A 17,526-nucleotide genomic window follows, 5' to 3' on the forward strand; every position below is an offset into this window, starting at 1 on the left:
TTAAAATCTGATATTTCTTGTGAAAATTTTAAGTGTGGGAAACTGGTCTGTGTGGTATTGGAAATTGTGACCACTGCATGAGCCGGGACCATCATATGGGCCCAGAAGTCTTACCGACAGCTGGTTGGCATGCCCCAATTGCTACACTACCACTTCCACATTCCAGAGGGTCTTGGGAGAAAGATAAGAATGCAATGTGCTCTTTGAAACTAGTAAAGTCTGCTCTACTTTGTATAACTCCTAATCTATATCAACGGAATGTTTAACTCTGGGAGTGTAGTCTAAACTTTTGCAATGCACTCTGGCCCTGAAGGTCTGAACCACTTACCATTATACGTTGATTTACATTTCTCTTTGTCCTTCCTAAGGATAGTTAGGAGAGGGGCTGCCTCCTCAAGTCATGCATTTCTGCACATAGCCAAACTAATAAAAACTCAGACTTTGAGAAGGTTCAGCAGCGTCTTCCTCCGAGAGGCACTCCCCTTCTCTTTCCTCAGGCATTTTGTCTCTGAGTCAGTCATTTCATCCGCGCTGAGGGATCTGTGGGATGGGTACCCCCGCAGTTAAGAAATGATAGCTCTTATACATTGCTAAATGATATTATAAATTCATTTCATTCATTTGGAGAGTAATTTCCTAAACTGTAATTAATTTTAAATGTACATTATGACCCATCAATTCTACTTCTAGATATTTAACAAAGAAAATATCATATGTGTGCACAAGGAAATTTGTATAAGGATGGTCATTCCGGCATTGTTTATGATTACATGTAAAAATTGGAAAATAAGGGCAATATTTCCCTTAAAGGCCAAAATATCCATCAATAAGGTGACAGATAAACAAACTGTGCTATATTCATATAGTGGATTATGAGCAGCAGTTAAAATGAAGTTGGTCTTTTGAATTAACAGAGATAAATCTGCAAAACATAATGACAGAATAAAATCATATTTCCAAATGCTATGTACAGAATACCACCACTTAAGTACACTATTAACATATAAATAGTATTATACATTAATACCCAAACGATTAGCTGCAATGAACAGTACAGAGCGTGTGTGTGTGTGAATGCTGTACACCAACGTTCAGTTAATGGCTTCTTCTGGGCGAAGAGGGAGAGCACTTTAGCTGTAATGTTTCTTGTCTTAAAAAAGTAATGATCTGAAGTGAGTATGACAAAATGTCAACATGTATTAATCTGAGTGGTGAGTAAATGGGTGTCTTTATATTCTTTGTGTAGGCTGAAACATTACATAATTACAAGAAAAAACAGAAACAAAACCCAGATCAGCCACAACAATGTTATTAGGTTAGGCCTAGGCTGGTACCTGTGGTCCATTCCAGTGCTGTGGTTCAGGGGAGGGGGCCAGGTCTTTTCATAGGAATGTGGTGGGCAAACAGAAATAAAAATATTTCTATAAGGACTAACTTCTGTAGGATTTGATTAAAGCAAAGTAAGAGAAGTAGGATTCATCATGGACAGGGAAAAGGAGATACTGATAAGCACACATATGAAATGCTATGTTGAAAACAAGTGTTCTAGCAGAAGATAATATGGTTATGCTATTTCTTACTAAATATATCTGTCATGAAAATAAAACCAAAGAAACCAAAGAGATGTGGACACCTAATTAGTGTGAAACCCAGAAAACTATGAAATCCTTTGTGATATCCTGAAAAAAGTACATTTGGTCGGGCCATAGACTATCAGAGGTTGGTCTCTGAAAAAATCATATTCTGAGACCCAGAGGGCTTAATCTTTTCCTAGGCGAAAAGTTTCCCTTAAAGTCATGGCCAAAGGGCTAGTAGGCTAATGAGAGTGTCTCCTTCTCTGGAAATCATTGAGAATGAACAATAATAATGAGTGAGTGAAATGCTGCTTGAGGAAAGGAATTCTGGATCAGAACTCAGGAGAGAGTAGAGGCGAGGTGAGCATTTGTGAAACTTACAAAACTGTTCTGGTAAGCAGAGGGCAACTTAGGCAACCAGATGGATTCTTTAAGTGAAATTCTATCATCACAGACTGTATATACTTTCTCTTTCCTCTTTTACTTCTATTTTAATCCCCCTTTTCTCCACTTTCCTGTTACCCTATACTAATGCTGGCCCTGAGGATTACTTAATCAGGTTTCTAACGCTGTCCCTGAGTCTGTCACTTGCTAATGGAGTGATCTGTGCTTTGAAAAAACATCTTAATCAGAAAGGACTTGCATTTTGTAAAAGAACTCCTCCATGTTACCCCCAACAGTCCCTCTCTGATGGAGGTATCTGGAGGACCAGCTCCATCAGGGAAAGACGGGCCCCTCCCTAGTCCCAGAGGATGAATCTTTGTCAGTCAAAGCCAAATACAGTAAGATCTCTCTTGCCAAGGACTCTTTTAGGAATAGCATTGTTATAATTCTGGCATATAAGACAGGAAGGGAAGTCTGCTAAGAAACTCAGTTTGTCCCTAAAAATGAAAAGAGACAGGGTCATTCCCTTTCCTGTATGAGATGACACCCTTCCCTACTGCAGCCATTCTGTGACATGAGGACAAATGGAGAATGGCAGAATGGAAAGATACGAGGAAACTGAGTCCCTAATGCTATTGTTAACCAACCCTGGAATAGCCCTTCCCTAGGGTGTCTTATTAAATGAGCTATGAAAATGTCCAAGATATCTGAGCTATTTCTAATTGGGTTTTTAGTTTCTTACACCAGAAACTATCCTAACAGCTACCTCCAACCCAAAGCAATGGTTACCAGATTCCATTAGGTGAGCTCTTAGTCAAAAGCATCTCTCTGAAGACAGTCCACATCCTTTAAAATCAGGGTCACTGGGCCAAGAGAAATTCATTATTTGAAGATTTTCAATCTCAAATCTCTTGAGCAGCATTTCAGAAAGCCCACAGTTTTGGTAAGCATTCATTCACTCAACAGATACTGGAGTGAGTACCAACTCTAAGCCAGGAACTATCTTAGAAGTTGAAGATTACAGTGGTGAACATGACTGGCACAGTCACTGCGAGGGGGCAACAATGATAAATAAGTAAAGAACTAAGATGACTTCCGTAGTGATAAGTGCCACGCAGGGAAGAATCACAGAATGCTACGATCAGCAGTGACTAACTGGGGTGCAGTACCATTTCTGAACAAGGTGGTGACACAGCTCTCTCTTGAGAAAGTGACATCTGAGTGCAAATCAGAGAAGGAGCCAGCACATTGGGATCCAGGGAGAGGATATCCCAAGCAGAGGGAAGGACTGTGTGCAAAGACCCTGGGGAGGAAATGAGGTTGGGGGACTTTAGGAACAGAAAGAGCGTGGGAGTAGCTGGCAAGGCACGAAAGACACCAAGCCTGGCAGTCAAGGTCAAAGTCTGCAGGAGCCAGGTCAGGTAGAGCCTGGAAGACCTGTGGCAAGGAGTCTGGATGTTATTCTAATTGCAAAGGAAACCCACCAGTGAGTTTTCAGGGAGGGCGTGACAACCCATGCTATCACTGTGGTCTGCCCTCTGGTTTGAAAACTCAAGAAGGCCATTTTCTCTCTTTCTCAGAGGGGTAGAGCCCTGAACACCGACTCACAGTGCCCTGGGCTGCAGCCTGAGTGGAGGGGCCGCAGGAAGGGGCTGACAGTGCCGAGGCCCTCACTTGGGTCCTAGCCCACACAACCCATTTGGGAGGCTGGCTCATTTCCGTGATGGAGAGGTAAAACCTGACATATTAAATAGTCAGAAAAAAAAAATCCCACTTCTTCAAGTTCACTGCCCTGTTGGAAGCCTCACAGCAAGCAGCCAAACTTTCTATAAAAAAAAAAAAAAAAAAAAAAAAAAAAAAAAAAAGTAGGTCAGGGCTCTTCTGCCTGGTAGCGCACAAGAGCGCTGGGCAAACTCCAAGAGCGCCCGCTCCACTTGGAGGTCTCTATTGAGCAATTTGAGTGATGTCAGTACTAAGGTCTCCAAAAGCCCTATGCTTTCTGAACCTGACCTCACCCGTGGTTTTCCTGGTAACTTTTTAAAACCATTACTTCCTGCCCTGTGCTTTATTTATCCCACATGTTTATTTTCTCTCCAGTCTATTCTGAAACAGAGCTCTGTGTGAGTTTCCAGGTCACCGCATCCCATCAGGGCAAACTCAACAGATGTGGAATGAGCTGGAAGATAAAACAGGCCATCGCCACCACTGCTGAGCACAGGCTGCCACTGCTGAGCGGGGTTCTTGTTCCTGGGCCAGCCAGGGACAGTCAGCGTCTGTGATCTGTGCAATTGGTCTTCCTTCTCTGAAGGGCATCCTGTGGGCAGAGCAGGTCCCTCCAACCCCCACCCCCAAGAGTGTCCCTTGCTATCATACTCAACATGAGTATGGGGTCCAAGAGATGTCCACAGATTCCCAAGAAGACTGCTTTAATTTCTTATATTCTTCTGAGGGCACCAGCAATTTCCTTCCATTTAATTCATTCTTTGGGTCTCCTGGCACGGTCCACTGTTGTCATGGCAACGGGGACCAGCAATGCTGCTCTCCAAGGTTAATGCACCCTGTGGCCCACTGCCCACAGGCTGAAGCTTCATCTCCAACAGCCCTGCCTGCGCTGGGCCAGGATGCTGCCCGCACCCTGCCCCCAGCAGCCTGGCACCACCACAAGACCAAATGCCAGCCGGAGTTTCAGACAAGATTGATGCCCCTTGTTCCTCTACCAGATCCCAACAAATGAAAAAAAATAAGAACCAAAATTTAAAAACTCCTTAGAAAACCAAACCCCAAACCTTTGAACTCAGTTTTGCTAAAACTAAAATTGATTTTTCATGCTTCTAAAACCACAAGCAGAAATTTGGTTTTCGTTGTGGGATGTTTTCTGTGATGTTTCCTCTTCCGCTTAGGAAATTCATTCTTCAGCATCTTGTTCGAGTTGCGCTGTATTATGAGGTTTGCATCTCTGATGGTGGTGGTAATGGAGGTAGAATTACTAAAAATTACTGCAACGTAAGCACAATCAAGGAAAAGGCTTTTCTTTATTCTTCACTATTATTTATTATGACTGTATTCCCACACCTAGAACAAGGCAGCTGGCCCACAGTAAGCCTTTGATACAAATTTGCTAAATTATTGTAACTAACAATCACTGAGCTCTTACTTTGTGCCAGACACTGTAGCATTTTCACACACTTGTCTCAGCTTTTATTATGGAATTATTGTGAAGTATAATAAACCACTTAGTTCACTCTAACTACAAGGAAGGCACTGCCCCAGGCACTTCACGTATGTTAACTAAATTGATCCTCATGACAACCCTAGGTAGGCTGAATGGTAGCCCCTAAAAAGATGTCCGTGGTCTAACTCTCAGAACCTATGAATGTGACCTTACTTGGACAAAGAGTCCTTGCAGCTTTAATTAAGTTAAGAATCTTGAGATGAAATCATCTTGATTTATCCAGGCTGGTCCTAAATCCAGTGACAAGAGTCCTTATAGAAGTCATAAGAGGAGAAAACACACAGAGAAGGGGCACAAGCCATGTGAAAACAAAGGTAGAGACTAGTGTGATGCAGCCACAAGCCAAGGAATGTCTGAAGCCACCAGAAGCTGTAAAAGGCAAGGAAGGAGTCTTCCTCAGAGCCTTTGGAAGGAACACAGCCCTCAGACACCTTGACTTTAAACTTCTGGCCTCCAGAACTGTGAAAGAATAAACGCCTGTTGTTTTAAGCCACCAAGTTTGCAATAATTTGTTATAGCAGCTCCAGGAAACGAATACAAATCCTATCTGTTTTCCCAGATTTAGAAACTGAGCACAGAAGATAAAGTGACTTGCCCAAGTTAACATAGTCAGTAAATGGCAGAACTGGAATTTGAACCCAGGAAGTCTAGCATGAAGTCCTTGCTCTTCACCATTACACTCATTCCTGAAATATATTTCTTGAACATCTACTATGTGTCATGTGTGTTAGATGCTAGGAATACAGCTATAAACAAAGAAGACATAGTTCCTCATGAAGCTTATGTAGGAAAGGAGGGTCAGAGAGAATGAGTCATTTGTCTAAGGTCATACTGCGGGTGGAGCTGGGATCTGAACTTGAACATCCTGACTCCAGAGCCTGCCCTCTACTCTCCAGTACAGAATGGGAGCCCCTGATCTAGATGCCCTTTGGAAACTATAATTAAAAGATGAAAAATGGGGAAGTGTGGTGAACTTCAACAGCTGTCCCCTTTAACTCTGAGTCAAGTCCCCTGTCAGCAGGGTTCCCTCAGGCTGCCTTGTGACTGGGGAGCCAACTGATCCACCATGAGGCAGAGCACTACCTTTGCCATCAGGATTGCCCAGCCTTTAGGGAAGACACCTTGAGGAGCTGGTTAGCATCAGCATTGGCCTTCTGGACTGCAGGCAGGCTAAGACGTTTGACTTAACTCTTTCAGCACCAGGGTCAGGTCTGCTCCTGGGTTTGCAATAGAATAATCTGAATTCCACCTGGAGAACAAAATTACTTCTTAAGTGAAACCAGACGTCATCCCCCAGGTCCAAGGGTAAAAGCTGTGAGTGGTGCATCTGCACTTTCAATGAAGCAGAGACATCGTGTCCTGGAACTTCCGACACCTAAAGACAAACGCATTTGAGAGGATGAAGGTGCCTGAGGGGGCCGGAAATGTGTTTTTAATTTTTTTCTTTCTTGGAGAGAAAAATATGAAAAAAAGAAAAAGGTCGGTAAGCCTGAATCAAGGTGGTCAATTTTTCTTTTTTGAATTGACTTTAACTAGATCAATTGCAAAAGCTAAGAAGGCAAAGGGAACAGAATGAGGGGAATAAAAAAAGAAAGAAAAGGCAAAGGGTAGAAAAAGTAAAAAGTGATACAAAATGAAATCAATTCATAAAAGAGTAAGATAGAAACGTATGAGGATGAAGTGGCAAGGGGGACAATGAGAGAAGATAAGAGGAAAACCAGAGAAAGAGACAGCGACGGACAGAGACTGAGACTAAAATCAAGACGGGCGACCAGAGGAGAAGTGGAGAAGAAAGATGGTTATTTTTCTGTGTCCATTTTCCAAATGACTCTCCACCTGGGGCTCTGGCACCCCCTCCCTTTAGCTGTTGCTCTGGGGACTGTCTATCAGTCTATTGAAGAGGCAGGAGGCTATCAGTTTACAAGAAGAGAGGAAGCAGAGGAAGAGGAAAGAAAGCAGACAAATTACTAAATGAGGAAGCCAATTATCCAGTGCACCATACTTCAAGCTGTCAGTAGGCTGCTATTTCTCAGGCACCTTTGAGCAAAGTGGGACTTAGAACTCTAGAGTTTGCTGCCATCTGGCCTCTCCAATAAGAAAATCTACACAGACATTCCCTGTCCACATTCCATTGCCAGCATCCTGAATGATATCATTCCAAATCAGGAACCACCATGAAAGCATCACTGGGTCCCAGGATCACAAAAACGGAAGAGGCCTCTAGATAAAACAGTCCAGGAGCAACCTGGGTGGTTAACATAAGAAACATCCAAACCTGTTGAGAGTTTTTAGGAATTTATTTGAGTCCAACTGACAACAATTGTCAGGAAGCAAAATCTCAACGGATTGAGAAAAAGCTCTGGGAAATCGCAATTTTGCCACTTATTTTATACATCAGAATCAAAGGGGAAGATGTAATGGGTTGACATGAACCCAGGGATGATAGATTTGGGAGGTGGGGAAAAGTAAATCGAGTGGGGGTTGGGGGGAATCTCTGGGATTAGATAAAAAGTAAAACAGACACACACTTCTTTTACACTGGCAAGTAAAGGATAGTGAACAGTTAACAACTAACATGATAACAGTAGCAATAGGGGGCTTCTGTGCTAGGTGCTCTGGTGCAGTGATTGTGCCCTAAGGGGTCTAGGAAAAGGAAATTACCTTGACATTCCAAAGGTACAGTATCATAGATGCAAAAAGACAATAGATTGGCTCAGTTAAGGTCAAGATTGACCTTTGTCAGGGAAGATGCCCATCTAGGACATGACGACCTGCTTGAATTTCAGACCACCCTATGTGGCTGCGTTAGGTCTCTGAGTTTGTAAGACCCACCATGCAGGCCTCCCCTGAGCTTGTCAGGTTTCATATGTGGCCCTTTTTCATCCACAGGGTTCCAATTTGGACAAACTACAGGGCTGATGTGGAGCCTTCTGCTGACTTCTCTGACCACAACAAGCCCTAAGCCGTAGACACTTGCTTCAGTCAAGATGCCATGGGTATGCAGGGCGAAAGATCTTTTGTGACTGTCAAGGCTGGGTCATGCAAGGCAGCTCAGCACACAAGTATCTTAATTGACAGAATTCTTTATTTTCACACAAAACCCTTACAAATGTTAACATAGAACGAGGCCAGTACCACCTCATCTAGCCACATAGGCTGACACTGATGTGTCTGTACAATGGTGGCCCCATACAATTTGATGTGGGAAAATGAAGGCAGAGCAGGGTCAGACAGAGGATCAAGATGTCTGGAAAAGAATCCTGTTAGTCAGTGGCAGGTTCCACTTTGCAAGAAATACAAGTTACAGAGGAGAGCTGGGGCACTGGGCAACAGCAGCAGACGGTTATGTAACATCTCCATCTCGAGTAGGCAGCCCAACAAACTCCAGCAGTGGAGGTTTCTGCAAAGTTTAAATTATCATTTACTATATTTTCTTGTTCCCTGAACAAAGTCATGCAACATGGTTGACTTTAAGGAAGGTAAAGAGCCTCAAGGAAGAGAAAATGTCAGGTGTGCAGTGATAGGATACCTGTTGGATGGATATAAGTCGCTGACCTCCCAGTGACTACTATATCCTGAAGGCCCTCTGAAAGCAGAAGTGGCAAAGCAGCTGTCCCCTCACCAGCATCTGCATCATTCTATAAAGGACTCTTCTTCTCATAGAGAGTGATGACTGTAACTCTGGAGGACATTTATAGCGACTGATACACCCACTCTCATGCTCTACAAGGTAAGACTATGAGTCACACTCACAGTTTCTATAACAACGTCTCTCAGTGTGAGGCCTGTGGACAACCTGACAACCTGAGTCAAAGTCACCGGGCGGACTTACTGAGGATATAGATTGCTGAATCGAAATTTCTAAGGAGTGGAGCTCAGGAATGTACATTTTTAAAGTAGCTCTGCTGGGAAGTCTAATGCTCTCTGGAGTTTGAAAACCATTCTTCCATTACATGTTATCTATGAAACCCTTCCTTCTTTTCTTCTCTCCCTCCTGCTTCGTTGATCCTTTCCTTCTTTCTTTCTTCCCTCCCTCTCTCCCTCCTTCCTTCCCACTGTCCATCCATTACAACCTTCATAGGAGGCACTATGTTAAATGCTAAAGGGTTATAAACAGAGCTCACACTGGAAATGGCTGCATCAAGGAAACACTCACCACGTAATGTGTTCCTGGAGCTCTGCTCTAAAAGCTCACATTGATCCTTGAGAAGTATTCCCTTTTGTGAAATGCAGTACTTCTAAAATACAAATATATTTGGGACAGTTAACATACCAACAATCACAAGCCAGACCTAGTCCCTTTCACAGGCAATTAATTTTGGAAAGAAGTGTGTCCACACAAATGTAGTTACCAAATTTGCCAACTTGCTCCATACACTGTCCTTATTTATTTGATTGTGACTCAGGAGAGCATAGCCATCTTCATTCCTGACGTGAGTAAGAAATAACTCCACTGAGGTCTGGGCCAAGGGCGCAACCATCTGAATAACTTAACTGCGGGCAGGGGAGACCTGCCACTGCAGCCAGGGACTTCTTACACATGGGAAGGCATTCCCCCTAAGCCTGCTATTGCTCACTCAAAGGCAACGACAAGAAGAAGGTGGTAGCAATGGCTGCAGGAACTGATTTTGGAGATGATCATGAGAGTTTTGTTCATCCGCTCTTCTCATGGCACTGTGTTCCAGGTGAAAGGAACCACAGTGGCTCTGAATTACATTCTAACCTAAACATTGATCCCAACCACGTGTGTCAGGCAAGACATTCCTCCATGTTTGGAATAGCCCCGATGAGCTGAGAGGCAATTTCCCTCTGAAGGGGAACTCATGCCTGATGTTTCCCAGTTGATCTCCATCTTTCTACGACATCTCGGCCTCCAGTCACCCTCCCCCATTTTCTTTTTTTTTTTTTAATGTTTTTTATTGATTATATTGTTACAACAGTTCCAATTTTCTCCCCCTTGTTCCCCTCCACCCAGCACCCCCCTCCCCCAGCAATCCCCCCCAAGTCCATACCCCTGGTTCGTAAAAATTAACTATCCCCCCCCTCTCAAATATTAGGACCCTTTGTAATCTTGTAAAGGACAATGGGCGAAGGTCTCAAGCTCCTATAGCTGCTTCAAGCTGGACATGGTCGTCGTCCTACCTACCCTTGGGTCCAGAAAACCCTAATAAGAGTGGGGGTGTGGAGGGGAGTCACCCTCCCCCATTTTCCTCCAACTTCACGAGACTTCAGGGATCTATCACTGTCATTTCCAAGTTCCTGGTCTCTGTCCCTTCTTCTACAACAGTGCCCTTCATCCTTCTCCATCCTCCTTTTCTGCACCTTTTCAACCATAAGAAGGTTCCAAATGAAAATAAAACAAACTCTTTGTCCAGGTCGTCCATGTATTTTAGTTCTACAAATGTACCGGGAAAAAAAAAGATCTTCAGGAATTCCATGTCAACCATTAAACATGCTTGTGAGGACTACGGGTTTCCTCCTAGACAAAGAAAAGGAAAAGGTGAACACATAAATGCACACCATGGAAGGTTCAGGACGTGGTATAGCAATAAGGTTTCAGCTCTGCCGATCCAACTTAAACAAGAGAGCAATAGACCAGGAGGAAACTGTCTGATAACTATTAACAAATTCCACTGCGTGGTAAGAAACAGCTTGTTTCCTGTGAGGTGGGAAGCTGCGCATGGCATCAGTAGATATAGCAAATCCAGCTTGGGAAGGAATCTGTCAGTCCTCCGGTCAAATGCTATCAGATTTCTGCCCATTTGGAGTTTGGATAAAGCTACCTAAAACGCTGTTTTTTCAAATTGTATTCTCGGTTGTGTTCCATGTGTGTCTGTCTGTTCCACCAGCACCTCTGGTCCCTGACTATAGATTGGGGTGTCTGATCAAGAAGAATAACAAACAAAAAACTCCGAAAGCTTAAAAACCACCAGCATAGCATAGTAGTTTCCATGGGTATCCAGATGCTCAGGCCAAGGCAAAGGACGAAAATGGAAAAAGAGAGGAAATCATTCAACTTCAATACTGCTGTCGACCACATCAGGTTGGCCTGAAATCGAGCAACAAATTATGTTGACTTTGGCAGTCACCAAATATTTGAGCCAGAGAAATGCCTTTTTCAGGGAGACATTTCACCTTCTTTCCACTCTCTTGATTTATGTAAAGTAATTTCTTAGAAAATTCTCAGCAGCTGATACATATAACAAGGAAACCCCCCAAAGACTGACACTCCGCATTTTTAGTGACTCCACCTAAATGAGAGATCTCACAGGTCTTGAGTTCTGCATCATTTCTAACTGCCTTAGTTGGCCATCTCTGGGACCTGTTGTCAACATGAACCTTCAGTAAACAGCCAGTGCACAGGTAAAGTCTTCAATCTGTTCTAATGAAGTAGACCCAGGAAGCACCCTTAAAACCAGGATGTCCCATTTTTTCAGTAATATCAAGGAGTAGGGGAGGGGTTAGATGAGTACTCTGCCCAATTTTATAAGGGGAATTCTGGGATTTTAGAAAATCTTGTCTATTGTAGGTCTCAGCCATGGAACACCTTAGGAAACAATCTAAGAGCATCAGAAGAAGGACAAGTTCGGGGCTCATCACTTGTGGGCATGTGAGGAGAGCATCCCTATGCATAACTGTGGAAGGGGGAGATTAGTGACTGCTTCCCCCCCACATGGCCCGCAGCTCCCAGCCCCCAACCTCCTCTGTCAGCTTCTGGTCTGGGATTTCCTCAAAATAACTAATAATGTCATCTTCATCATCGTTATCTTCATTTTAAAGTTCATTTTTTAAATTTATTGACTGATTTTAGAGAAAGCGAGGAAAGAGAGAGAAAGAGAGAGAGAAAGAGAGAGACATCACTCCGCTGTTACACCCATCTGCACATTCCGGGTTGCCTCCCGCATGTGCCCTGACTGGAGATCGAACCTGCAATGCCAGTGAATCACGATGACACGCCAACCAACTAAGCCACACAGCCAGGGCCTCATCTGCATTTTTGAGTTCTTACTATGTGCTTGACATTATGTTTTATATACATTCATTAATTTCACAGTACACTTACAACACAGATATCATCATTGTCGGCATTTATAGGTAATAGACCAGTGCTCAAAATTTTAAAATAACCCAGGTCATAGTTGGTAATAAAAGTCAGGACTCAAAGTCATGTCTTTAGTTCCAGAGCCTATGCACTTAACCAGAATAGAGAGAAAGGAGGTGTTAGCTCAATTTACCACGTATAGGTTGCACTGAAGTATGACTGAAGAAAATATATTGAGAAGTTCAAAAACTCGGCCTTCATATACAGTAAGCTAAACCAGGTTCAGTAGTACAGAAATTTTTATTATAATTTTAGGGATTTCAGTATATAAGGCGTGAAATTTGACTACATAGATTCACTGAATTAAAAAGAAAAAAAAAACATTGTTTTCTTTAGTGACATATGCTGGGAAGCCTTCTCTCTGAAGGTTTCTCGGGCTGGACGGGAATATGAAAGGCTAATTAATGAGAGGCATATTAAAGAATTCCCCTGGCATTCAAAGTTTTGTGTCAGTAAAATGAGTTGCCTAAGAGACATCTGTCAAAGATGACTAAAGAAGATGGAAAACTCATAATAAAATGTCCTTTGGTGTCATCTTTGAGGACTTTCAAGAATCTGCTTTCATTAATAGTAAAAAATACACACACACACACACACACACACACACACATGAAATCTGCATTTATACCAGTCTTTCGAAAGAAGAAAAATATTCCCATTGCCAAAACAGCCTTACCTGTCTCCTCAGCGCCAAGCTCCTGGAGCAGAAGTATGCAGTCTGGCATTCACAGAAATGGTAAGAAATGGCAATACTATATACTCATTTGGTATCTACATAAATGACATATGAATATTATTTCAGAATGCTTTGAAGATTCTGAGGATGTTAGTGATAGGATAATTAACTTGGGCTACAAATGATTTGCAGACCTAATATTGGGCAGCACAAGGCACCAAAAAGGTTAAGGCAATTTGGTGGATAGTATAGAAAATCAGCATGCCTTAGGTTGACAAGAGATCACCAATTTATATAGTCTCATATATACACACTTGTAAAGGCATATCAACGTCTGCAAGGCATCACACCAAATCAAGAACCTCAGATTCTCTGGAGAACACAGGGGAAAGGCCCTGAGATTTGGACTACGGGTTAAAGGTGACCTCAGTCCTATCTGAAATTTTCTGACATTGTTTATAAGAACAATGTATTTATGCATCACATAAAATTATAAATAAGTTTAAGATGTTCCAATAAATCATACAGGTCTTTGCTAGCAATACGGCCCCCTCCCCTTGAACATACATAAAAGAAACAAAGTAACTTATAATAATAACAGAATTTCTCCATTCACTCATTCAACAAGTATTTCCTGAGGGCCTATATGTGCAAAGCTGTGTTCTGTAACTAGTCCCTATTCTCAGCACAGGGCCTCCTACTCCAGAGTTCCCTCATTCCCTAATACTCCCCATCACTCATCTCCTAACCCCAAGCTCTCTTCCACTGGGGTCCCCCAGACTCATCAGTTCTGGTTTACAAACTCTCACCCTGAGCCTCAGCCCTCTCAGGGAGCCATTCTTCCAGGCACTCAGCTCTTTCTCAACAAGTATTAACATGACCATTAGCCCGTGTCCACTTAACTACATTTACTCCAATCCTGACCAGATAGAGGGGGAACGTCCCCATGTTTACAAAGGTTAGGAATGGAGAGGGATATTCCCCACTAACAACCCTTGCTTAGGCTCAGCCCCAGAAAACTTCAAAGAGGCTTCCCAGCATTATGTTACTAAAGAAAAATACACCCCATTCAGACCCCATCTGAAAACCTCCCCACACCCCTAGTTCTACACAGAAACAGTGGACTATAATTTTGAAGATTGAAATCCACTGACTTTCCACCCAGACAACCATAGGTTCTGCTCTGGCTGCAGCTGGAGAAAAAGTAGACATTTGACACTAATAAGATTTGGTTCTCATCTCAACTTTATATCATTTCTGCCAATGAACACTCTCTCCAGGCCAAGGCTTAGCTTCGTTCTTCCTTGATTTTATTTAAAAAGACCTATGAACCTTGCACTTGAAGGTCAGTTACTATTAACTTTGCTTTCTCCAGTCTGTTGCCCAAACCAAAAAGTGTTAAAAAGAAAAAGCAAAATCCTCAGTGGCCTGGTGGTGGTTTGGCAAGTGGCCGGTTCCTCTGGGAGAGAGAAAATTTGTGGGTAAAGGGTTAAACATTAACACACTTCCCTGGAAGGTCTCTTCTACCCTGTTAATGGAGCCCAAGTGCAAACCTTGGCAGGAACTGCGCATTAGCTCATGACAGGTGTAGGCTTCATGCTGGTTGTTGCTGCATTTCCAGCAAAAAACTGGGGACAAGGGGACCACTTCACGACACAGTAGACCAGAACAGATTGCTTTGCAGAGATCTCTTCTGGCTGAAACAATTCCCTGTAACAACTTCCTTGACACGTTGTCAGGATGGCCTGTTTCCAAGGTAATGGCTGATGCATGGGGATGTAATAGACATCATCTGTGGTCTTCCAGAGATGAAGCTGCCAGAACAACCCTGCTACATTTTCCTCACAGAGTCATTCATCCATTCAGCAATGTTTACTAAATTGGGTCCCCTGTTACATGCTCCCCGGAAGCCTCTAGTTCTTCCCGCATCATAATATCGTTCATTGTTACTGTAAATCTGGGGTCGCAAATACAGACATCTATGGGAGCCAGCTGGATACTATAAAGTGACCAAAGCAGACTAGTGACAGCCAGAGTCCCCGCTTGTCTAAAGTGAGAGGCTACTCTCAGCTCCAGTCAGTAGTTTTAACCTCAGAATTCTTTTTTAGAACAGTTCTTTTCAGATCTTGTCTGATGGCAAATAAGTTCTTAAACAATGTCCTGACACACTGTCAGAATGGTCTGTGTCCGGGCCCGAAGAATGTCCTCTAAAATTCATGTCTACCTGGAACCTCAGAATGTGACTTCATTAGGAAATACTCTTTGCAAATGTAATTAGCTAAATAAAGATGAGGTCATGCTGGATTAGGATGGGCCCTAAATCCAATGACTCGTGTCTTTATCAGAGACAGACACAAACACATGCAGAGAGAAGAGAATGCTCTGTGAAGACAGAGGCAGAGACCAGAGTGATGTCCGTACAACCGCAACAGCTAAGAGGGAGGCACAGAGCCACTTGGCAGAAAATGGGACCTATTAGATTTGCTTATTTGTTTGTTTCTTTATTTTTGGTTCATAAAATAGCAAAATCTTTCAGTGAAATAAAACAAAAACAAATATGCACATGGGCCTCTGTGCTACATGGTCTCTCCTCTGAACTTCCACAATGACTCCAAATCTATGCCGGCTCTTTTTAATCTGCTCTTTACACTGTAGCCAGAGGGATCTTTGGAAAACTCAAATCAGATGATGTCACCTATCTCCCTGAAATCCCTTCATTACATCCCGATGCTCTTCCAATAAAGACTAAAATCCTTACCATGACTCACTAGGCTCTGCAGGCTCTGGCCCCGGCTCCACCTCGCTCTCTGCTTTACAGATGCACAGGCTTCTAGCGCCTTGTGCTTCCTGTGCTCTCTTTAACCTCAGGACCTTCACACTTGCTGGTCTCCCTGCCTCAAATATCCTCATCTCCCCCACAGTGAGCCCATACACATACACATGTGTACACACACTCACACAGGAGGTCTGTCCAGAAGGTATCCAGCCATAAAATATGAAAACTAGAGACATTTATAGAAGAAGATACAAGAAATATCATACAAAGGACAATGACACCTCAGTCCCCTTTAAAGCAGGCACCTTGGGACCTCACAGTTCTCCCAATCACCATCAGCTGCCCTGTCATATTCTCCTGAATCTCACTGAAGGTCTGAAATCTCTTCCCTTTCAAAGGTGATTTTAGTTTTTGGAAAAGCCAGAAGTCACAAGGTGCCAAATCTGGAGTGTAGGGGCATAAATCATCTGGGTGATTTGACATTTTGCAAAAAAATCTGTACAATATGTGATACAAAAGTGGCTGTGTTGTTGTGATGAAGCTGCCAATCACCAGTTGCCCCTAGCTGTGGTCTTCTGAATCATCCCAACAGTTTTCATAGAGGAATATTCAAGCTTAATGCAAAATTGGATGTAGATTCGTTGCTCTACTCGCTCAGTCATTCTGAATGTGATAGCCACATGGTACACATGCTCACTCAACAGCATCTACCACCCCCACTGATTAGTACAGTGAAGTCCTCACTATTCACATGTGCATTCCAGTCCACTCTCCTTAGCTGCCAGTTTACACCAATGTTTGAAAACCACTCTCATTATATTAACAATGGCTGGACCGTCTCTGGACAGACCTCATATACCCACTCCTTTCCCCTGGTTAGTGCCTACTTATCCTGCAGTTCTCAGGTCAGTCGGCACTTTCTCAGGAAACCTTTTCCTGACACTCACACCTCTACCCCAACCCAAAATTAGTCTGATCTATTTCAGATAATCTCACGGTACTGTATCTCTTTCAAATTTAGCATCTTCCTATGTGTGTGACCATGTGATTCATTCTGTCACTGCCACTGGACAGTAAGTGACATTCCTCCCACTTAACACAGTGCCTGCCCTACAGTGCCGTCTCCCAGGAGGCAGTCTGGTGCTATACCTCCAGATTCTTCCTACTCCAGGTTAAACAATCCCTGCAGCCTCTATCCCAATTGTCCTCAATTTGTACATTTATTATAGTAATATTTCACATTTTGCACAGTTCTCTGATGTGCAGACCAGTTTGCATCTTCTGTCTATCGGCTGCATTGTGGGCAGGGATTACATTGTGTTATCACTGCATTGTCAATGGGGGTGGGGGGCCTTGTCATACTTAAGTATTTGTAGGACTCTTAAAGGCATGTTTTTAAACTGCCTGGTAATGATGGCAAGGAGTCCTCACAGAGTGGTGTGGGCAGAGAGCACGGAGAGCAATTAAGAGGATGGGTTCAGGAGTCTGGGTCTGAATTCACTTCGTGCTACTTCTGTGTGATTTTGGACCAGTTAATTCACCTCATTGTGCCTTTATTCCTTACCTGGAAAATGAAGATAGGATAGTACCAACCACAGATTGATGCTATAAAGACGGAAGAGGCCTGCAAGCTCTTAGATGAGGGTGTGCCCAAAACGCTTGGTCACATCAGCTACAATTAGTACTAGCTTTTGTTGATGGAGCGAGTGAATGTCCTTTTTTATATTAAAAAGTATAATAATGAGAACAGCTAATATTTCCCTAAGATGAAGAGAGTTAAAC

This window comes from Furipterus horrens, unplaced genomic scaffold (assembly GCF_987537825.1).
Source record: "Furipterus horrens unplaced genomic scaffold, mFurHor1.1.pri manual_scaffold_10, whole genome shotgun sequence".
NCBI lineage: Eukaryota > Metazoa > Chordata > Mammalia > Chiroptera > Furipteridae > Furipterus > Furipterus horrens.